The following is a 25463-nucleotide window of genomic DNA, read 5'->3' as shown; positions in this document are numbered from 1 at the left end:
GTTCCCCCATTCTAATGGGGGGGACAACATTAAAACAACTCTAGAAGATATATAATGTAAATGGAAGGTAATTTCAGAGGTATGCCACTATCATTGACAGGGATGGGGAAAAGCTTCCTTAAGAAAGTTGTATTTGAGTTGAGTTTTGAAAGAATCTAGGAAAGGCCAAAGGCAAAGGTAAGAAGGAGACATTGAGGATAGTCAGAGAAAAAGCATGGAGTTAGGAAATGGAGAATTGTCTTCAAGTAACAGCAAATAGGCAAATGTGGCTACATCAAGTATGTGGAGTACAGCAAAGTATAAGAAGACTGGAAAGGGAGGAAGGAGCTAGTTTGTGAAGCTCTCTAAAAGTCAAACAGGGTAATCTGACTTGCATTTATACAGAAGATTTACAAAATAAGGCCCATGTGCATAGTAATTCTATAATTAGAAGGTAGTTATGGAATGGCCTGTGTATTACAGATATCACAACCTCACGTGGATGTACCTAGCTCCCAACCTGATACCCACCTTTTCCCTCCAAGTAACAAACAGGTGTGTTTCATGCTCCCAACTCCTATCTTTGCCATCAGTAATGAGGAAATATTGATGGGGTTTGCAGAAGGAAGTGAAATGGTCAGACCTGTACCTTGAGTATTATCCCTTTTGCTTCCTCCTTCCCTTACCTTATCTCTTAGACTCTGAGATCTTCTGGCCCTAAATAAGAAATCCATGCAGTCCTCCTCTTGCTTGGCTGCCTGGGAACAGTTTATCTAGGCTGCAGTATCTTTGAAGGAATCAGCCATGAAGACATCAAGCTGGACGTTTTATCACCTGGCAGCATTATGCCCTACATTCAAAGTATTCCATTTCTGCTGGTGGTACAAGGAGTCAATGGCATTGTAATTATAACATAGAACTTAGACCTGAAATATACCTTAGACCACAGTGGTATCAACAAGCATTTATTTACTCTCTATTTAGTGTAAAGCATTGTGCTGGGCTGATACCAAATTTAGATAAATTATAGTACCTGCCCCATAGAGTATACAATCCAGTGAAGGAATATAGCACCTTCAGAGATGTCTAGAAAAACCTAATACATGATAATTGCCTTAGAGCTGTTCAAATTGCTCTGTGGAGTCTGAGAGGCAAAGATATAAATGCTTCTGGTGAGGGAAGACACTTTAAAGCAAAGACTTGGCCCACAAAACTCCCAAATTCAAACTGAACCAGATTCAAATTTAATTTGGAAATATTTAACAAAATTTTAAAAATACAATAAAATGGATAAAGTTAATGTGGTTTTCTAAGCCACCATGTGGCCCAAAGGCATCCTTTTGTACAGTTGCAGTGGCCCCTACTTTTCTTTGATTTTAACACCACTACTCTAAGGGATGAGTGGAATTTCAATAGGTAAAAATGGGAAGAAGATATATTCTTGGCTTAGGAAGTAGTTTAAACAAAATCCTAGAGGCATAAGTAGTGTTTGGAGAGGGCAGAGATACCCAGTTTGGCTGGAATGTTAATGTTTTTTAAAATTAAATTTTATGTTTATTTTTAGTTTACATCATTCATTTCCACAAGATTTTGAGTTACAAATTTTCTTCCCATATTTCCCCTACCCACCACCCCAAAACAGCGATCCTACTGTATGCCCCCTCCCCCAATATGCTCTCTCCTATATCCTCCCCCATTCCCCCCTGACTTTCCAGTAGGGCAAGATGGATCTCTATACCCCAGTGCCTGTATATCTTATTTCCAAGTTGCATGTAAAAAAAAATATTATTTTTTTAAACATTTGAATTTAAAACTTTAAATTCCAGATTTCTTTCCCTTTCTCCCTCATCATTCACCCTTACTAGGAAGATAGGCAATTCAATATAGGTTGTACACCTGTAGCTATGCAAAACATTTCCATAGTGGATATATTGTGAAAGACTGACTATATTTCCCTCCATCCTAACTGGACCCTCACATGTTCTATTCTCTACTTTGACCCTGTCCCTTTTCAAAAGTGTGTGCTTCCAATTTCCCTCCCCCCAACCTGCCCTCCCTTCCATCATCTCCCCTCTCGTCCTCTTCCCTGCCACTCTCCTGTAGGGTGAGATGCCCTATTTAGTGTGTATGTCATTCCCTCCCTAAGCCCAATTCAATGAGAGTAAGGTTGACTCATTCCCTTTTGCCTTCTTGTTCTTCCCCTACATTGTAACAGTTTTCCCTTGCCTCTTTTATATGAGATAATTTACCCCATTCTGTCTCTCCTTATCTTCTCTTATTATATTCCTCTCTCACCTCTCAGTTTCACTTTTTTAGTATCATCCCTTCCTATTCAATTGGTCCTGGGCCCTCTGTCTATGTATACCTGTACACATATACACACACTCACATATGTATTCATACACCCATATACCTTGCTATATAGACATATATATATATATATATATCCATACATATATATATATACACATTTATATTCCCTTCAACTATCCTCATACTGAGAAAAATTTCATAAGTTACAATTGTCATTTTTCCATGTAGGAATGTTAATAGTTCAACTTTGATTAGTTCCTTATGATTTCTTTTCCCTGTTTACTTTCTCATGCTTTTCTTGCTTCTTATATCTGAATGTCAAACTTTCAACTCTGGTTTTTTCATCAAGAATGCTTGAAAAATTCTCTATTTCATTGAATGACCATATTTTCCCCTGAAATATGATACTCAGTTTTGCTGGGTAGGTGATTCTTGGTTTTAATCCCAGCTCCTTTGAACTCCGGAATATCATATTCCAAGCCCTTCAATCCCTCAGTGTAGAAGCTGGAAGATCCTGTGTTATCCTGATCGTTTTTCCACAATATTCAAATTGTTTCTTCTTGGCTGCTTGGAATATTTTCTCCTTGATCTGGGAATTCTGGAACCTAGCTATAATGTTCCTAGGAGTTTTCTTTTTGGGATCTTTTTCAAGAGGTGATCAGTGGATTCTTTCAACCTCTATTTTGCCCTCTGGTTCTAAAACATCAGGGCAATTTTCCTTGAGAATTTCTTGAAGGATGATTTCTAGGTTCTTTTTTTGATCATGGCTTTCAGGTAGTCCAATAATTTTTAAATTATCTCTCCTGGATCTATTTTCCAGGTCAGTAGTTTTTCCAATGAGATATTTCACATTGCCTTTTATTTTTTCATTTGTTTTGATCTGTTTAATAGTATCTTGATTTCTCATAAAGTCACCAGCTTCCATTTGCTCCAATCTAATTCTGAAGGAATGATTCTCTTCAGTGAGCTTTTGATATTTTTTTTCCATCTGGCAAATTTGGCTTTTTAAGGCATTCTTCTCCTCATTGGTTTTTTGAGCCTCTTTTGCCATTTGTTAATCTATTTTTTAAGGTGTCATTTTCTTCAGTCAGGTTGTTTACCCTTATTTCATAATTTTCTCACATCATTCTCATTTCTCTTCCCAATTTTTCCTCCACTTTTCTTATTTGGTTTTCAAAATCCTTCTTAAGCCCCTCTATGGTCTGTAACCAATTCATATTTTTCTTGGAAGCTTTTGGTCAAGAGTTCTGACTTCATTGTCTTCCTCCCATTCTATGCTTTCATCCATTTCGTCCCCAAAAAAGGAATCTAGAGTTGGATTGCTGAGCTTGCTTTGCTTCCTTTGTTTGCTCATGTTGCCACTCAATTATTTGATTTTTGAGCTTTTTGCTATGGTAGAACTCTGCTTCCAGAGGGTAGAGCTTTGTCCCAAATCACTGGGGTTTTCACAGCTGCTGGAGCTATTAGTTGGATGCCCTCCCAGAAACCTCCACTGTCTCTGGCACACTGGTCACACACCCCAGGACCTCCACCCTAGACAGCAATCCAGATCCAAGCAGGTTAAAGAAGAATGATTACCCCTCAGACTGGTCGCTTGGTCCCCCTATAATCTGCAGGCCAGGAGCTCTGAAGCAGTCATGTGGTGGTGGCCGCTGTGCCTCAGCTGCTTCTCCCTCTGGGACCAGAGGCCAGACCATACTCCTGAACCACCTGTTCCCAAACTCCACTCACCTTTCACTTTGTCTTTGGTGTTTGTGGGTTGATAATTCTGGAAACCACCATAACTGCTGGTGATCCACTCTCCCAAAGTCCCTCCTGCCGAGGCTGGTCAGGTAACGCTGGGGCTAAAACCGCAGACTCATGTAGGGCTGGTCTTGGCTCACAGCACGCTGAGATGGACCCTTCCTGTCGGCCTTCCAGGCTGTCTTCAGCGGAAGGTTTGTTTCTCTCTGTCACTTTGTGGGTTCTGTAGCCCTAAAGTTTGTTTAGAGTCATTTTTATAGGTACTTGAGGTGGTTATGGAGGGGGCATACGGAGTTCTCCTGCTTCTATGCCACCATCTTGGCTCCACCCTCTGGAATATTAATGTTTAAAAATGAAAAACATGAAATAAATCTGGGAAGGCGTGATAGTGCCAGGTTGTGCTGGGGCTTAAATGTCAAGAAGAGGAGAATAAACCATATTCAGGAAACAAGAAAAATTTTTACCAAAAGAAGTGGCATAACCATAGAGATACGTATGAAAAATTCTACAGGAAGTGGTTGTGAAGGATGAACTGGAGGAAGAGAGAACCTGGAAGGAATTTATTGCCATAGCCCAACTGGGTGGTTGTGAAGGTGTATACTCATGTTGGGACAGTGGGAATGGAAAGGAGAAGGACAAGGGATTTTGCAGAAATGGATGCAACAAGACATTAACTGATTGAATATGAGGTGGGAAAGAATATAACACTGTCATTCTGTAGGTAAAGAAACTGAGGCCCCCAAGAGCACTTGACAAAGGTTAAAAAGACAGTAAAGTAGCAGAGACAGGATTCAAACCTGGATCCCCTGACACCAAATCCAGCAATTGGTCCACTCATTCTGCCCATTCCCAAATCCTCAGTCAGAGAGATAGGTCACCTCTATCCAAAGGAGGCATAGGAGATTACTGCAAATGTCATAATGGCTAGAGTTGTTAGGAGGTAACATTTCCTACACCCCCAAAATTCGCAACTGGATTTGAAATTTCTGACGGGTTGCAGGGCCCTGTGATGGGCAGGGAATTCCATTATGAACAGCCTAGGTGACCTCTTCCAAACACATCAATACAACCGAAATGACACAGAAATTGAATGACATTAGAAGGGAAAAAAAAGAAGATCCATTGACAGCATTTTTCAATTTTTGACAGAGGGTATGCTTCTCAGCAGAAAAAAAAAAAAAAGGAGTTATAGGTTACAAAAAAAAACTGTCATTTCTCACAGCTGAAATCTATTTCTGGATGAATTTCTGGATGAGGAAATAATGCATTTTCCTAAATTTTCTATTGTTATTGTTGTTGTTGCTATTCAGATGTGGTTTTAGGAAGGTTATCCTGCAAAGAGGAGAGAGAACAATTTATCATATAATTCATGAATGTGAAAGGTATTTATTGAATGAATATGAATGAAATGATCTATCTTTTAAATGAAGTCTCCATCAATAGCTTTTGGGAATCATTCCATGGTAGCATCCAATCATATCCACTGCCTCAGAAATTCACCACATTAAAATGACAGAGCTCAAGAAACATTTCTTAAATGTTATGAGCAAAGCAATTTGCTAGGCCCTGGGGATACGAAAATGAAATAAATCTCCACTTCTCTGCCTTCAAGTGACTTATAGTCTAATACAATATATAAGAAAGAAGCATGCTGTGAAAGGAGAAAAAGACAAATATAAAGATTTCTAGGAAAATTTGAGGCAGGAGAGATTGTCCAAATTACTACTCTGACAAACTTTTGGCAGATCTCTTTAAGGTGGGACCTAATTATCTCCCTCCCTCCTGCCTTCCATTAACAGTGAGATGACTATGAAAGTTTATTCATTGGGTAAGATTTAAAATGGTCTCTCACTTGAAGGAAAGCATTTAATTAAGGTGAAGATAGATATCCAGAATTTTGTAGGATTTTCCTGCATCTTGGCATACCATCTCCCATCAAATATCCCCTGCCCCAGAATCTCCCTCATTTGCACACCTCATTCTTTCCAGGTCCAGTTTCCCCATTAAAATAAGTGTGTTAGTACTTGCATCATAGCCCTTTCAAAGTTATTATAAGAAAAGATCCTTGTAAACCTTAATGCACCACATAAATATGGGTGGTTATTTTCTTTCCTGTTTTTATTTTTTTTTTAATTCTCTTTCCCCTTTTTTCTTTACCTTATCTATAAAATAGAAGCAAAAATATCACCTTTCTCAAAGGGTTATTGGGAAGATCAAAATGAGATGACATATGGTAAGTACTTGGCCTACCTTAAAAGTCCTAGGGTACAGCCTTTTGACTGAGTTCAAGTTCTGCCAAACAAATTCTTTTATTAAGGGGATTTGTTCTGTGAAGTTTTAATTCAGTCAAAGGGTCACACTTGAGGACCTAGAGGGCCACATGTGTCCTCAAGTTTGCAGGTTCCCCACCCCTGGCCGAAACTATAGCTTTTCCATGTCTCAGATAATATTCACACTTTTACTGGGAAATGCCTTGACTTGCCCCATATGTAAAATTTGATCAGTCCTCTCCTCCTTAGTTCCATTATTCAACCTTGATCTTGATTCCATTCAACCCTAAAACATGGCAACCTTATCCACTGTATCCAGTGTAAGCATATGTGAAATCTCTTGCCATCAGATTTAACATCCATAACACAATTTGTAAACTCCATAAAACTTTCAGGTACATTTTATCTCCAAAATGATAAGCCTGTGAACTAAATCACTTGCTTTGTTATGCTTTACCTTTGTGGGGAAGTTAAAAATATCTTTCTGCCCTAACTTTAGATTAATCAATGATAAAATGGAGGTTGATTAATAAATATGACTCATCTTCCTTGTAGTCACTGTGTGAGCATCCCACGAGGCTCAGGACTGGGCTTCTGTTCTCTCTCTATGTTCTTTTCTTTGGTGAATTCGTCAGACCTCATATGGATAATTATCATTTCTGTTCAGATGACTTCTCCCAGATAGAGAATGATAGAGATAGAGATAAATGTGGATATATACATCTTCATCTCTATATATTTTATCTATCTATACACACATATACATGTGTGCATATATGTATATATACATAAAATATATGTGTGTATATGTATATGTCTATACTTGTGTGTATGTGTATAATCTACAACCCTAATCTCTCTTAAATTAAAATCTCATGTTACCAGCAAATTCACCTAGATGTCCTGTTGGTATCTCAAGCTCAACATGGCCTGTCATTATATCCAAAATTCCATTTTGATTAATCAAAGGATCCCAGAATCATGGATCTAGAGACGAAGTGACCTCAGAGGCCATATACTCAAACTCTCACATCTTAGAGACAAGAAAGCTATAGCACAGAGACATTTCTTGACTTGCCCAACATCATACTGACAGCAAACATCAGATGTGAGATTTGAATGCAGAGCCTCTGACTTCACACTCAGCAATCTTTAAGTTCCTATTATGTTCCAAGCACTGTTCTAGATGGCAGAGACAGAATGACAAAAATGACAGCAGCTTACATTCCTGACATGGGGAAAACATATACATTTAATTTTACAAAATATAAAATACATACAATTTATTTTCAAGGTGGGAAGCACTAACAGCTAGAGGTATCAGAAAAGACCTCAGGTGGAAGATGGTTCTTGAACTGAGCATTTAAGGAGTTGAGGAATTCTAAGAGAGAAAGGGGGAAAGAGAGCATTCTAGGCATGAGGAAGACCTATGGAATATCTTGAGTGAGGGAGATCTAATAGGCCAATTTGACTGGATTGTAGAGTGCATTGAGGGGAGAAACAGGTAAGTCTGGAAAGGTAGGCTGGGACAAGATTGTTCGACAAACTTTGAATGCCAAACAGAGGTTTGGCTTTGAAACTAGAAGCAACTGGGAGCCACTGTAGTTTGGTGAGCAGATGTGTGACAAGGTCAGGCCTGTACTTTAGGAATATTCCTTTGGCAAATGTGTGGAAGATAAACTGGGCTCATCATCTTCCCCATAAACTTTTCCTGCTCTAAATTTCCTTGTTTCTTTTGAGGGAAAAGATCATCCTTCCAGCTGCTATGGCTTACAACCTTGGAACCTTCTTAAACCCTCCTTTGTCTTATATCTAATCAGTTGCTAAGTTTTGTTGAGGTTATCTCTTCGTCTTTTGAATGGTTCAATCCTTTTCACACTTACATGGCCACCAACTTAATTCAATTCCTCACCTCCTTAATAATAATGGCTAGCATTTGTAAAGAACTCAAAATTTTAAATTGCACTTTACAAATATTATCTCATTTAATCCTTGCAACAACCCTAGGAATTATATGTAATTGTTCCCATTTTATAAGGAAAATGAGGCAGAGAGAAGTAGACTTTCCCAGAGTCACAGAGATAGTAAGTGTCTGAGGCCATATTTGAATTCCAGTCTTCCTGATTCCAAGTCCAGGCCTCTATCTACTACATCATTTAGCCACCTTTCACGTGGACTCTTACAACAGCCTTCTAATTAATCTCCTTGCTGTCATTTTCTATGCTCTTCATTCCATCCTCCATACAGCTTTTATTTCATATTACTAACACAAAATTAAACATGTCATGTTGCATCCCCTCCCTTAAAAATTTTCAGTGGCTCCCAGTGGCTTTTGGGATAAAAGTCAAAGTGCCAGGCATTTAAAACCCTTCATTCTTGAGAGAATTATTTTTTTTTTATAAACCAAACTGACTTCATCTTATAAAACTGATTCTGTTTTGAGACCTAAATTTCATTTTCCTATAAATTTCACCTGCTTGCTGATTGTGGGAATTGAATGACATCCTGTTTCATATCTGGGAAAGTCTACCTGCTTGCTCTCCTCCTGAAACTAGCTCATCCCCCTCCCAAATCAGAAAGTCCCTAATCTGTCCTCCAATTAGAAATTAGATTATCTAATACTGCATCCTGGTTTATATACAATTGTTTTCTTTTAATGCATAAACATCTGTCCCTCCCTGTATTCAGGGTCCAGTACTAGCTAAGGGGGCCTGGTCCTAATTTGTTATACAATTGGTATGCTTTGTTTAATAAACCAATATGCTCAGAAGTTCAAGTTTTGTTTCCACAGTTATTTCAGATTTCACACATCACACAATCTGGCTTTTACCTACATTTCCAGTCTTATTTCAGATTATTCCCCTTAATGAAATCTATATCACAGACAAACCAATCTCAACTGTTTTCATACATAATATTCGATCTGCTCCTTCTGTGCCTGTGCAAAATTGTTCCCTAAATCTATAGCACATTCCTTATTTGAATTCTCCACTTAGTGTAAATGGCAACCAAGGTGTCATCTGATGCAGGAGGTCTATATTGATCCCCTTGACTATTTATATTCCTCTCTCTCTCTCCCTCCCTCTTTCTTCTTTTCCTCCCTCTCTATTTCTTCTTTGTCTTAATCTCCATCAATTAAGAATTTGTTAAGTGTCTTAAGTACCTTCTATGTTGAAGGCACTACACTAGATACTGTGAATACAAAGACAAAAAATAAAAATAGTCTTTTCTATAAGGAGTTCCCCTTCTCATGAAGCAAACATACATACACACATGTGTATACATGTATGTTTATAAATATGCACATATATACCTACACATACATATGCAAATATATGCACACATACAAGGCCACACATGCATAGAATTATATGCATGTTTATATGTGTTTATAGACACATGTGTATGCATATATAAATATGTGTGTACATACAAACACATATATACATATACATGCATATGGAAAATCTGTATAAAGTAGATAAGAGGTTTCAGGCAAAAAGAAGAACTTGAGTCTTAAAAGAAACTATGGATTCTAAGAGACAGAAGAGGAGGGAAGCCTCGAAGGCATGGGAGAAGCCATGTGTGAGTAACAGCAAATAGATCTGCCTGGTGGAACATTGAGTGCACAGAGGAGAATAATGTATCATAAGGTGTAGTTGGAATCAAGGTTTGAAGGGCTTTAAATGACAAAGAAAGGAATTTGTATTTGATACTGGAGGTAAAAGGGAACCCACTGGAGTAGATTGAAAACTGGGTTGACATGGCTTAGGAAAATCGTTTTGGCAGCTATATGGAGAATGGATTGGAGTGAGGAGAGGCTTGAGGGAAGGAGGCCAGTTAGGAGGCTATTATGACAGTCCAGAGAGAAGTGATGAAGATCTGAACCAGGGTGGTGGCTCTGGAACAGGTCTGCACAACGTACAGCCTGCAGGGCTGCTTGCAGCCTGCCAAAGGATTTCCCGCAGCCCCGTGAACTGTGCACTCTCCTGTTTGTCACATGACCCACAGCAACCATTAATCTGTCTCTAGTCTAAACTGCCTGCAGCCCAAACAGACTGCCAAGTTGTGCGGGTCTGCTCTAGAAGCATAAAAAGGGGTGAATATGAGAACTCAATATGTCTGTGCAACTGAGTGGGAGGGGGTGAGGGAAAGTGAGGTAGCAAGCATGACCCCAGTGATGAGAATCTGTAAATCATGTGAGGCCAGTCAGAAGACCTCTGCTTGGCCCTTGCATCTACCTGTTACTAACCTGCATGAAGCATTTAAGAATCTTCTTCCGTGAAACAAGCTCCAAAGCCTCCCCCAACCTGGGCTAAGCCAACAAAAAAGGCCCTTTATTAGGCTCAGGTAACTCAAGCCAGGAGGCACCTCAGCAGCTATCCAGTCCCATGAGCCAACAGGCCCAAGGAGATTAAGCAAACTGTCCGAGGTCACACAGGTGAAAAGAATCAGAGATGGTATCTGAATGAAGCCAGGTTCTCATGGGAGTGCTTTTCCCCCTGAACCATGCTGCCTCCCAACACGTCATCATCATCAACACTTCTTTAGTCCTTTCTCAAAGTACGAGTTAGCAGGCAGGAGGTCAGGGAGAGGACAGCTAAAGAAGTCCATGCCCTTTCTCCCTCTATGTGGTGATATAACATTAACTACCCCTTCCATAAACTGAATGGGGTGCAGGAAGTGCTACCACAGAAAAGGAAGAAAATCAGTGGAAATGACCCACATCCTCCTACTGTGGCTTCGGTATTATATTTGAACTCCTAGAACATCAGACACAACCATATTATTTGTAAATTTAAAACAGAAAGCATTCCAAAATCAAATTATTTCTTTTTTAAAAAAGCACTGTGCAACATATGGGTGCCAAACACTGAGAACTGTCTAAACTGAACATCTTTCATAATAGAAAGAGTGCTAGTTTTGAAATCAGGAAGACCTGTGTTCAAATTCTACCTGTGACACTAGTTATATTATATAAGAGGGTCATATATGGCCTTAAAAGGCAAAACCTAAGCCCCTCTTATAACACAAAAAATCAGTCAAAAAAAGCAATTATCATAATGACCATGTGCAATTTTTGTCCCCATAGAACCAAACCTCTGCCCAGAAGGGAGCGTATTTCATCATTTTTTTCTCTGAGACCAAGATTTGCTATTATAATGACTGAGCATATGGCTTCCTTTTAACATTTTAATTCAATTACCTTATTGCTACTTACATTTTCTAAATCGTATCAAATGTATTGGCATTGCTCCTTTTTCTGTATCTCTTCACAGCACAGAAGACACTTATGAAAATCACTATTAGCATAGAAATAAATGCTGCTGCAGATAATAAAGCTGTGGTAACTATGGTATCCATGGTGGAGCCCATTATCTCACATTTTTCTCCCCTCTACCACCAGGCATTACCTGATTGACATCTAAAAAACAAACAAAAAAAAAGTATTTTAAAATATTATAGCAAAACATCCTTAAAAAGCTACTTCATTAGCATTTGGCCAGGTCATTTTCAAACAGGTGTTAGCATAGGGCTCCAAGCATTTCCTCCTAGACTCTCAGACTTATTCTTCTCTTAAATTCTGACAGTATTATTATCCTCATTTTACAAAGAAGGGAACTGGGCAAGAGAAGAGTGACTTGGGCAAGGTAATAAGTGTCTAAAGCAGAATTTGAACTCAAGTATTCCTGACTCCAGGCTCGGTACTCTATGCTCTGTACCAGCAAGCTGCCTCTTGAGGCCATATAAGATCTTCTCATATCATATAACAATGAAGAGAAAATTAAGACAATTGTTATTTTGCCCAATTATGAGCCAATAAATTTGTTATCTAAATGAAATGAATGAATATCTACAAAAACATAAATTTCCAAGATTAACAGAAGAAAAAAAGTACTTAAATAACCCAATCTTAAAAAAATAAATTGAACAGAACATCAATGAACTTCCTAAGAAAAAATCCCCAGGACCAGATGGATTCACAAATGATTTCTATCCAACATTTTAAAGAACAACTAATCTTAATACTATATTAACTATTTGGAAAAATAGGAAGGAATCCTACCAAAGTCTTTTTATGACACAAATATAAATTTTAAAATTTTTACATATAATTAGGAAATATTTAATAAAATAATTTTTTCAAAAAAAATTTATAGAACTAGAAAATATATCAAAATTCAACTGGAAGAACAAAAGACCAAGGAAATCAATTAAAAAGAAGGTGAAAGAAGGTGGTCTAGTTATACCAGACCTCAAATTGTATTATAAAGCAGTAAACATCAAAACAATATGGCTAAGAAATACAGTAGAGGATCAGTGGAATAGATTAGGTACAAATTATATTGTAGTAAATGACCTTAGTGATCTAATATGTGATAAACCCAAAGATCTAAGCTTGGAACAAAAATTCATTTTGTTTTGTAATTTTTTCGTAATCAAAAATTATTTGACAAAAACTACTGGGAAATCTGGAAACAACATGGCAGAAACTAGTTATAGACCAGCATCTCACACTATATATCAAGATAAGGTCAAAAAGAGCACATGATTTACACATAAAGGGTGATACCATAAGCAAAATTAAGAGAGCATGGAATAGTTTCTGTCAGATTTATGAATAAGGGAAGAATTTAGAACCAAAGAAGATATAGAAAACATTACAAAATACAAAATGGATAATTTTTATTATATAAAATTAAAAAGGTTTTGCACAAACCAATGCAACCAAAATTTTAATAAAAAAAGAAAACAGGGAAATTTTTTGCAACAAGTATCTCTAATAAAGGCCTCACTTCTCAAATATGTAAAGAACTGAGTCAAATTTATAAAAGTACAAGCCATTCACCAATTGATAAATGGTCAAAGGATATAAAAGGCAATTTTCAGACAATGAAATCAAAACCATCTATAATCATATGAAAAAAGTGCTCTAAATCACTATTGATCAAAATATGCAAATAAAAATAACTCTAAGGTACCATCTCACACCTGAGTGACTAATATGATGAAAAAAAAAGGAAAATGTTGAATGTTGCAGTGGATATGGGAAAAGTGGGATACTAATACACTGTTGGTAGAGTTATGAACTGATCCAATGATTTTGGAGAGTAATTTGGAACTATGCCCAAAGGACTATAAAACTGTGCATACCCTTTGATCCAGCAATTCTACTGCTAAGTCTATATCCCAAAGACATCCCCCAAAAATGGGAAAGGACCTATTTGTACAAAAATATTTGTAGCAGCTCTTTTTGTGGTGGTTAAGAATTGGAAATCAGGGGCAGCTAGGTGGCGCAGTGAGTAAGAGCACCAGCCCCAGAGTTGGGAAGACCCGGGATTGGTTCAAGCCTCAGATACTTAACACCCACACAAAACAACTGGCCGTGTAACCTTGGGCAAGTTACTTAACCCCAACTGCTTTAAAAAAAAAAAAGAATTGGAAATCAAAGGAATGTCCATTAACTGGGGAATGACTAGACAAGCTGTGGTATATGATTGTAATGAAATATTATTATGTTGCTAAGAAATGACAAGTAAAATGATTTCAGAAAAACCTGGAAAGACTTACATAAACTGATGTATAGTAAAGTGAACAGAATCAGGAGAACATTGTACACAGTAACAACAATATTATCCACTGAACTGTGAATGAATCAGCTATTCTCAGCAATACAATGATCCAAGACAATCCCAAAGGACTAACAATGAAGCATACTATCCTCCTCCACAGAAGAACTGATATTTATTGAATTCAGACTAAAGCATGCTATTTTTTTACTTTTTTTCTTTCTTTTTTTCCCTTTTATTAAAGTCTTCTTGCTCAAAATACTAATATGGAAATGTTTTACATAATTGCATGGGTAGAAAAAACTGCTAGAAAAATACATATTTGCTGCCTATATGATACATAATTTCTGCCTAGATTATTGAGACCTAAGATAAAGCTATAGGAAAGAGAGAAAGCCATGTATCATTCCTCCCCTAACTATGGGAAGGATTCAGCAATTTATTGGATGACAGAGCAGCCAATAATGGGGAAAGTATTGAATAGATCTGAATCTAGGACATGTCTGTAGGTTCCATAACCTGCATCGTAGGCTTTTGTGCAACAATAGGGATGCAGTAAGTCAAGGAGAATAAAATTCCTCTCCAGCTGGTATTGGAAAAACTGTAAAACTTAAATAAAGTTAGTCTGTGAATATGACTGCTAGCTGGAGCACATACCCCAAGCTGCATCCCCCACCCCCATGACACACAGCCATCAGGCTGTGCATATGTTGTACAGTTGTAACCTTTTCCCTTCAAAGACACACATTATGGTGTGCCTAAAAGAACTCATTGCATGAATAGTATTGTAGAATTTAGCTAGAAGGGATTTTGAGATCATCTGAAGTGACTAACCCAAGTTAAATAGTCATAAGTGTCAGAGTCAGAACTCGATATTCAACAGACAGGTCCCCCTGCTTCACGTCTCTCACCCCTCTAATACATCCTACATGCCACTGCCAAAATAATTTCCTTAATTGTGGACTATGTGACTCTCATACTCGTCCAATTCCAGCAGCTTCCAGAGACGACTTGTCCACACCAGTGTGTGACCACACAGCCAGTAAGAGGCAAAGCTCAAACACGAACCTAGATCTTCTAAATCTTACTCCAGTGTTGTTTTCATAACACCATTCAGTCTAGTGGAATAAAAGTTCTTATTATGATACCTCAATGCTTTTGAATTATAGGATTTATAACTACAAAGGACAGAAGAGATTGTCTAACCAAATATCTTCATTTAGTAGATAAGGAAGTAGATGCAGAAAGGTCAAGTGTCCTGTTCATTTCATAGTTAATGACAGATTCAAGATTCCAACCCAAGTCTATTGGCTCCAAATCCAACATTTTCCATTGCCCTAAAATGCCTTGATGTCATTTGTAAAGGTTGCTACTAAAATCATAGGTTCATATAACCTAGAGTTTAGAAAATTTAGAGGCTGTTCTCAATTACCTAGGATTTGTTTTGCTTAGTATTGCTTATTGAATAAATACTTGAATGTGGAAGTCAACATTCTAATGGGATCTTTTTGAACAACCTATTGATTAAAACCACCTCTCAAGTTTCCACAAATATATGGCTGAGGACAAGCAAAATAATATATATGAAATATATGAAATTCACAAAATAATCCCATATCCTCAGTTTTGCAATTGAACCTTCTTCCTCCCTTAGCTCCACCACCATAATTTTGAAATTAGAGCCAACAAAAAGTGGCAAAATGAGCAGATTTGAAGTTCTCTTTTTGTGGCCACAAAAAGGCAACGGTCATTGAAAAGTGCCAAAACAGGGGCGGCCAGGTAGCACAAGCGAGTAAGAGCACCGGCTCCAGTGTTGAGAAGATCTGGAGATCGAATCCCGGGCTCAGACACTTAGCACCCACCAGAAACACCTGGCCATGTAACCTTGAGCAAGTTACTTAACCCCAATTGCTTAAAAAAATAAATAAATAAAATAAAAATTAAAAAAAGAAAAGTGCCAAAACACCTATATAACCTAACAAGTAGGGGAAAAAAAAACAGCTCCTGAATCATCAAGAGAGGGCTGGTCTCACATAATAACTCTTAGGCAGAGCTACTGCCCTTGAATGATGGAACGTTCATTCAATGGCTATGAATTTTCTCAAGAATTTTTTTGAGGGGTCAGCTCTTCCAGAGAGAGCGACCTTCAGGACTTGATGACCAAGGTCTGAATATTATTTCTACCTCTTCCTGCTCTGCTTCTTCTCCTTCTTCATATCTCTAGGCCTGTACCACCCCCTTGTCTCCACAGCTCCCAACATTTTTGGCCAAAATAATCCAAAGCCAAAGCCAGAGCCCAGAATAGTTAGTTACCCATGGATCCATTTGAGGAAGTTGAGATGTAGCATTCTCATTAATTAAACTTTTTGAAAACACAGCTGGTGTATCATCCCAGATATAAGAGCATGTTTTCAAGAGTACTGAAAATGCAAGTTTCCTTACAATATATTTGGATCTGCTAAAAGAAAGCTATGATTCCCTGAAACCTGACAATTTGCAGCACAACTAATTAGACTAGATTTCAGCCAGTCCATGAACTTAGGAAAAAATTATATCTTTATTTTTACCATCTTCTAACGAAAATTTAACTCTTCTGGCAACCAATCATTATTCTGAGAATGAGTGCAAACGGTCAAAAGGTTGCAGCACAGCAAAAAGGATTCCCTGAACCAAACACGGAAATAATAATTGCTGTGGGAAATAGGGGACAAAATTGCCCCATGCATAATATCTGCATTTTCCCCACATAAGGAAGTTTCACTCAGATATGTGTAAAGTCTTTAATTTCCAGTGCTTTTAGGTATCTATGACACTTTGTTTTGTAACTGTATATTAAGACTTTATTTTCTGGTTGTGTGTTTTTCTTGTTTTAAAAAAAGGGAAATATTGATTTATTTTTAACTCTAGATAGTATTTAATTAAACTTTTCCTTAGGTACTCTGTACCCACTAAATTTTCACAAGCTTAGTTTACTTACTTTTGAAAGCTCCTGAATTCTTTCAAGTTTCAACGATGTCTCTTACCTTCTAGAAGACCTTTGTATATCCCTTAAAGCTGTATAGAATCTTATGATCATTGACTTAGAATTGGATAGACTTGTCAAACTCAACATATCCAGATACAGAACTCATGATTTTTTTCCCCAAAACCCTTTCTTCTTCCCAACTTCAATTTTATTGTCAAGGGCACCATCATCCTTCCAGTCACCCATGTTTTCAACCACATTATTATTCTTAACCCCTAACTTGCTTTCACCCCATCTGGCAACCCCATCTGGCAGATAGGCAACAGCCTGTCTGTTGCAAGGGGAAGCAGGAAGGGAGGAGGGGAAAGAGGGAAGGGGGGAGAGGAAAAGGGAAAGGAAGAAAGGAAGGCTCACATATGATCGTAAGATTCTATGAATATTTTATCCGCAGCATTCTAGGGGTTAAGGGGGAGGGGAAACTTTTCATCAACTTTCAAACCTCTTTTTTGCACCTGGAGATACTTCACAAAGAAGCCAAATAGATCAAAGTATGTGTGGAGATTCTAAGCTGTTTTCTTACCTGCATTCTGCTTCCTCATTGCGTGTAACACAGATGCCATCATTCTCACAGGTATAGTTTTCACAGTGAGATTTCAATGGATGAATTGGTACTTTCGTAGGGAGGAATAATGGCTCAGTGAAAAGGAGATATGATATATCTAAAGCAGAAAAGGGCACATGAATAGAAGTTGGTTTTTGTTTTAATTATCATGGGGTCTTAAGTTTGGAATTGTGGGTATGGTGGAACACTTAGAGTACTGCAGAAATTAAGGCTGGGTCAATCAGTCAACAATCATTGGCTAATATTAAGCACTTAATTTGTGCTAGTCATGGTGCTAAGTACCAGGGATACAAAGAAAAAAAATAGTTTATTTTTAATTTATATTATTGATCTATTTATTGTGTTTTATATTATATATAATATATTATTATAAATATTATTATATTTATAATTTATGGGGTTTTTTTAATTTAAAAAAAAAAGAAAAAATCTGCCCTTAAGGAGCGTCCATTCTAATGGAATAGAACTCAGTAACTAGGCACATAGAAGATGTAAGCAGAGTAGTTGGAAGATAATATGAAAGGTGCTGAGTTCTCCATCACTGGAGCTCTTCAAGGGGAGGCTGGATGACCATTTGATGGGGATATTGCAGAAGACATGAACATTCCAGTGCAGAAAGACGTGGTGTATGTTTCAGGAGGTTTCAGAATGAGGGATACTGGCAGAGATGAATCTATGTTTGCTCAGAGCTAACACATTTTACCCACTTTCATTGATCAATCAGAAAGTACCTATGTTTAAGCATCTACCATGTGCCACACCCTGGGAACAAAGACAAAATTATAAATGTGCAACTAATACAAAATCTGGCAGAATTGATGAATATCAATTTTATTGCCTACAGAAACATTTATCTCCCTCCAGAAGAATATGATAATGCTAAGGGATACATGTCAAGGGATATAATCTGGTTTTCCTTCTATTGAACATGTGAAAGTCAAAATTTCCCAACATCTTTATTTGGGTCACCTGCTAACAATAAGATCTCTTCGTTTTGGGGCGGCCAGGTAGCACAGCGAGTAAGAGCACAGGCTCCAGTGTCAGTATGTCCTGGAGATCGAATCCCGGGCTCGGACACTTAGCACCCACCCAAAAACACCTGGCCGTGTAACCTTGAGCAAGTTACTTAACCCTGATTGCTTTAAAAAAAAAAATCTCTTCTTTTCAAGTCTTAATTCAGGAAGAACAAAAAGTAGAGAATGTTAGAGCCAGGAACTTTAAGTTACAGATAATGCCATCACCTTCATTTTACAAATGAGGAAACCGAGGCCCAGAGAGCCCTCCAGCCCCCTTAAATCAGAATGTTGCACACAGTAGCAGCCACACTGTGCGACGAAGCAGACTATTTGTTCTCTTTTTTTGTTTGGTTCGGTTTTTTCTTTCTTGTGGTTCCTATTTGTTTTAATTTTTCTATACAACATGACTAATGTGAAAATATCTTTAATAACAATGCATCTGTAGAGCCTATATCAAGACACTGTCTTGAGGAGGGGAAAGAGGCAGAGAAAATCTAAAACTTATGAAAGTGAATGTTGAAAACTAAAAATAAATAAATTAAATTCTTTAAAAAAAATAAAAACATTCTCAACAGCAAAGCCACCTTGTATTGACATACCTGTCACTTTCAAAAGGATATACACAGTATCTCCTTTGATATAATCTCGGCTTTGCAGCCATTTGTGTGTTATAAAAGCACTGGTTCCATATCCTGGGCCTTTGCTATATGATGTTCCATTAGGGAAAGTTGCCATCACTCCTATTTTAGAAGGCTTGTCCCAAAAAAAGACTTCATTATCACTATCTGAAAAAGCAATTCATATTTCTTGGTCATGTCCAGTATGGTCAGGTTTTTGTGAAGTTAGAAAAACATAAACAATGGTATAATAATGTAGGCATAAAGTTATGAAGCAACTAATTGGTTCTTCTGACCTGTGATACTTTCTCTGCCTGATTGGTTGAACTTGTTTCCACATACTTGATGCTGAAGGAAAACATAGTAGATAGATAGAAAACATAGTAGATAGAGTTGATGATCACCACTATGGTGTAACTGGAGAGTAATGCAGTACAATTTGCCCAGGATCATACAGAGAGCACTATTTCCATTATGCCATATGTTCTGACCCCAATATGACTTCTTTTAGTTACGTAGTACTACTCAAAATGTGTCGAGGAAATTACAAAGGAATCAATACTGACTTCATGGAAGACAGTTACATTCCCTTCTCTGTGACTCTAAAGATAGAAAATATATATGTGTGTGTGTGTGAATATATGTGTTTGTGTGTACATACATATACACACACACATATATATGTGTGTGTGTGTATATTATATAGCAACTTTTTGTGGTGGCAAAGAATTAGAAATTGAGGGACTACCCACCAATTTGGAATGACTGAACAAGTTGTGATATATGATTGTGATGGAATACTATTGTATTATAAGAAATAATGAGCAGGATAGTTCCAGATAAACCTCGAAAGATTTATATGAACTCATGCAAAGTGAAGTGAGCAGAAGGAGTACATTGTACATAGTAATAGCAATATTGAACAACAATCAACTGTGAACGACAGCTATTTTCAGAAATCCAAGAAAATTCTGAAGGAGTTACGATGAAAAATGCTATCTGCCTCCAGAGAAGGAACTGATGGAGTCTGAGTAAAGGTTGAAGCATAATTCTTTTTCACTTTCTCTATTTTTCTCACTTTTTTGCAATATGTTTAATAGGGAAAATTTTTTGCATGATTTCACATGTATAATTGATGTCACATTTCTTGCCTTCTCAATGGATAGGACAGGGGGAGAGGTGGAGAGAAGTCAGAACTCAAAAAAATTTTTAAATAAATATTAAAAAGAAATAATTTTTAAAATTAAAAAAAGAACATTAAAAAGTTTGGCATCCAGGATTAAAAAATAGTAAAAGTAATTCTCTTCTATTCAAGAATTGAATTATAGGGGCGGCTAGGTGGCTCAGTGAATAGAGCACCAGCCCTGGAGTCAGGAGGACCTGAGCTCAGATCCGGCCTCAGACCTGAGCTCAGATCCGGCCTCAGACACTTAACACAAAAACTAGCCGTGTGACCTTGGGCAAGTCACTTAACCCCAATTGCCCTCCAAAAAGCAAAAAAAACTATATCAGCGAGGGTAGTTAGTTCACACCAAGAGTAGACAGGAATGTTAAGTTTGACCAAGGAATAGGAATGGAGCATAAATCAGAGGTTGGGGATGAGTTGGGGGTAGTTATTCCCTTTTGAATCAGTCTGTACTTCTTATACCCTTCTCATTCTAGGTTTCTCTCTTGGAACTTTTACTGCCCATCATTCTCAATACTCACCTCCCCACAACCAATGCAATATTGCCTCACAAGTTCCCCTGCTCCAAAGGCTCTAGGACCTTGTATTAAATCTATTAGTCTTCTTTATTAGCTAATCAGCAAGTTAGTGACATTTTCATCCTGTTTTCCCTCCCTTCTCTTCTGTTCACTCCCTCCCCACCGTCCCACTGAAGTTCATATTTTGTATCAGCAATAAAGAAAAAAAAATCACAAACCAAGTGTCTTGAATGGATCTGTAGTCACACTCCGCTGGTTGGACGTGCGCCGACGAATATCAGGATTTTGATCCAATAGCGTCATTGTGGCTTGTTGCCATGCACTTGGCCACTGTAATTGTTCATCATTGGCTCTAGAGATCAGGAAGAAATATATTCCTACCTTAGTCTGATGACTTCCATCTAACAGAACATGAAAGGCATAGCCTGCCTTAGAATAAAAAGGAGGACTGTAGGTGACTGCCCTTGAGCTAAGGATTTGCGTGAAATTGCTCATCCTCCAGATGTGATCAGGGCACCAAGTTTCTGAAAGGTTGACGTCATCAATGGAAATACCACCAGCTGATGTGCCAATACCTCGAGTTCCTTCAAATACCACCCTGAATTTGTTGGTAGCTGCCAATGGTACAAGATAGAGTTGCCAGCTCCCGGTAGATACATCTGTAATAGAAGAGAACTGTGGGCTTTTTAACATCAGTCAATTACTGAGTCACGTACAGCAATAGTTCCTAACCTCCGAGACCAAACAAGTCAATAGTGTTCTATGTCATGGTTCCATGCACTCTCCAATTCAAATATTTTACTTCTTGATATTCATGCCAGATCACATGACATGAAACAATGTTTAAGCATATTTCTACTGATCTATGAAATTGCCTACACTTTTCTAGGTATAAAGGGCTGAGCAAAGTTATATTCAACTATAAAGTTTTACATCTGTCCTATTGACAAGAATGTAAGAACAAATATTAACAATAGCTAGAATGTACATAGTGCTTTAAGGTTTGCAAAGCACTTTACAAATAGCTCATCTGATCCCCCAACAGCACAAAAGTTTGCTACCCACTTGTAGCGGCAACTACACTGGCATACCCGGGATGGCTGCTAGCACAGATTCTTAGATCTGCTTTACTAGGAAAGATAATAGAGGTCAATAATCTTTTTAATTACATTCACTAATTCAGAGGAAAAGTCAGTACCCTGAACTTGAGAGAAAATAGAAACAGAAAAAAATTCAAGCAGAGAAATAAAGACCAACACACAGGGCTCTGACTGCCTGAACCAACTATACATTTTACATACGTCCCTGGATTGAGAGAGCCTTTACATCTGAGCAGTCAGGGAGCTCTGAACATATGGTCACTCAGCATCTCAACCAGGGAATCACAAGATCCTCCTCATAAGCAAGGCCCCAAAGCAAAATACCGACTAAGAGCATATATACACTTCTGAGAGCCAGAAGACATCACAACCCTCATGACTCCCTGCCTAATTAGAAATTAGCGAAAGGCGTGAAAGCCTTCCTACAAGCAAGCTTCCCTTAATGGGTGCCACAGGAGGTCTATTAATGGACAGGGAAGATGTCATATCCCACTAACATTACACCTCTTCCCAGTGATAACACACAGAATATTATCAATCATTAGAAAGATTACTTCCTGAAATTTTGTCCCTAGAAACTCTCCCCAGTGTTTTGATATTTGGGAAATGTAATGGGCCTATTAGAACAGGAAAAAGGAGAATGAGCATTTATTAAACATCTACTATGTTCCCTGAGAGATAGGTGCTATTATTACTCCCATTTTCCAGATGAAGAAATTGAAGCAGAGAGAACTTAAATGACCAGCCCAGGGTCAAACAGGTAGCAAGAGGCTGAGACTAGATTTGAACTCAGGTCTTTGAAATAATACACTTTGTTCAATATTCACATAAAGATAGTTTTAAAGGAATGTATCAATAGGATCATAGAATTATAGCTAGAAGGGACTGTATAGACAACTCACTCATTTTATTGATGAGAAAGTTAAGGCTCGCAGGGGTTAGGTGGCTTAACCTTACTATCCACTGGTAAGTGTCAGTACCTTAATTTGAACCCAGGTCCTCAGACCCCCAATCCATCACAATTTCTACTTTACTTATCTCCAGCAACATCATCTTCGAAGTCTAGTGATAAAAGCAGAAAATTCCTGGATCTCTTTTTACAGTCCTATCATATCCTAAACATTGCATGAGTCTGTTTATATTTTGGATCTGTCTAAGAACTTTAAGATTCTACTAACTTGAAAATCCTACAGATATATGAGCTCCTTGGAAACAAATTTGACAAAGTTAGTACCAGTTCCCCAGTGATAATACACAGATTGCTACCAATCCTTAGAAAAATTACTTCCTAAAATCTTGCCTCCAAGCATCTCTCCCTACTGTCTTGATATCTGGGGAATTTACCTACCCTGTTGGCATAGGGAAAACAGGATCAAGTTTTTATTAAGCATTTGCTATGTGCTCTGGGAGGTAGATGTTCTTATTATTCCCATTTTACAGCTGAAAAAAGGAAGGCAAGGGTGGCTAGGTGGCGCAGTGAATGGAGTCCTGGAGTCAGGAGGGCCTGAGTTCAAAACCGCCCTCAAACACTTCACACACTTACTAGCCATGTTACCTTGGGCAAGTCACTTAACCCCAATTGCCCTGCCCTCCCCTCTCCAAAAAAAAAAGCAAAAAAAAAAATTAAGGCATATTGAGGTTAAGAGACTTGCCCAAGGTCTGAACTCTTCTCCAGCCTCAGTGCTCTATCCATTGTTCCGCCTCTCACAATATTTTTGTATATAAAAGTAGCTATCTCAATATAGAATTGTAACCTTAAAATAAGGAAGGAGATGAGGGGCTTCTAGACCAACCCCTTTCTAAATCATCAATTCTGGCTTCAATATCCCCAAAAGTGGTCATCCAGTATCTGCTTCAAGATCTTCAGTGATAGGGCATTTGATTGTTTGCACCCTCTCCCCAAGGCAGTCAAATCTAATTTTTTGTTTCCCCAATTGCCAAAAAACATTTCCTTTGGCTCCTCCCAAAACCAGTCTTTCCTTGTTAATGTACTATGGCCATCTCCTATGGATACCAACACACCTTATGTCCTCTTGGGAGGGAAAAGCATTGTGTTATAAAGGAAGGGAGCTTCTGACATGTTGGGAAAAGGGAAGCAAAGATCTACAGAAGGTCTCAGATGAAAGTCAAACTTAGTTCCCCTGAGAATGAAATTTCATACCTTTTACTTCATCCACTAGAGTAAGAAAGATTTTATGATGGGCTGGAATATACTCCTTGATGTAGATCTTGAGTTTGTCATCATTATTACCGCTGTTATAGTAATAAAATTGCAAGCACTGAAACCCTCTCTTGGGGTAAAATAATCGGCTTTCCAGGATTGCCTTTTCCCCCCATTCAAAGAGCTGCTATTGAAGTGCATAAAGAAACAAGTACCTGGAATAAGATAGAGAAGATATTTGTGTCTTGAAGACCCTGAGAGCCAAAAGGGAAATTTCACAGGTAGGCATACTTAAGATTAATACATGAAGCTATCATAAACCCAGGATTTTTTTTTTCACTTCCTGCAACCTAAGCTACAGAGTCAGGATGTGGAAAATTGGCTTATTGACTTTATTCTAAACAAAATACTAGTCAATTGATGACATGTGTTCAAAAAAACCCCACACATTTACAATAGCAAAACACTCTGTTTTGACATAGCTCTAGGACTAATCACATTTAGCAAAATGGGAAACTGAGGCACAGGACTATTAAAAGGATCTAACACTATTATGTCATTTCAAACCCTGCCAAGGCAGCCAGACAGAATAGGGAAGGTTCAGGAGTGTGCTGGTAAATATTTAACAGTTGGATTACTTTGGGGGGGAAAACTGTATGCATGATAGATTTTTAAGTTTAATCTGCATGATCATTTTCTCCATCACTTCTTTAAGTGTAGAAATTCAACCAAAAAATACCCAAGCCCTGATTTTGAATGTTTGTTGATTTCTTTTTTTTTCTTTTTGGAGCGGGGAAGGCAGGGCAATTGGGGTTAAATGACTTGCCCAAGGTCACATAACTAGTAAGTGTTAAATGTCTGAGGCCGAATTTGAACTCAGGGCCTCCTGATTCCAGGGTCATACTCTATGCACTGTGCCACCTAGCCACCCCCGCTTGATTTCTGAATAATGAATTTTCACACTAAAAATTTGATTCCAGGTTGGAAATCCTTCCAGATCTGCACATATGTCCTCTCATTCCTCCCACAGCAGGAAAAGAAGTGCTCTCTGGAATGTGCCCTTAAGGGAACACCTATCAGGAATAGGAGAAAGGAAGAAGGGAGACCAAATGAGAAGAGGGATGCATTACACCAGTTAACAAGTAGTTTCCACAACTGCATATACTAGGGTTAATTCAAATCAAGGATCTGAATGTCCTCTCAGGAAATGTAAATGCACTTCCATTCTGAGGATTACAGAAATGGTGATGGCGGAGAAAACAAGGTCCTTTGATAGTCTGCCCTGATCGGCACTCTTCCTGAATTCTTGTGCCTTACTAGTCAATCATGATGATGAAAATAATAGTAGCTAACATTTATATTGTGCTTTCTATTATTTGTGCACTGAGCTAAGAACTTCACA

General features: G+C 38.0%; 1 pseudogene; it reads right to left on the bottom strand.

The window, feature by feature from the left end:
• Positions 1-10322: 10322 nt before the first annotated feature.
• The window catches only part of LOC138170231 (meprin A subunit beta-like), a 52937-nt pseudogene continuing 37796 nt past the window's right edge, over positions 10323-25463 (bottom strand).

Source organism: Petaurus breviceps, unplaced genomic scaffold (genome assembly GCF_028583685.1).
Source record: "Petaurus breviceps papuanus isolate PSGF00001 unplaced genomic scaffold, PetGlider_PUasm1.0 38, whole genome shotgun sequence".
In the NCBI taxonomy this organism is placed as follows: Eukaryota; Metazoa; Chordata; class Mammalia; order Diprotodontia; family Petauridae; genus Petaurus; species Petaurus breviceps.
This window is presented reverse-complemented; position numbering and strand designations above follow the sequence as displayed.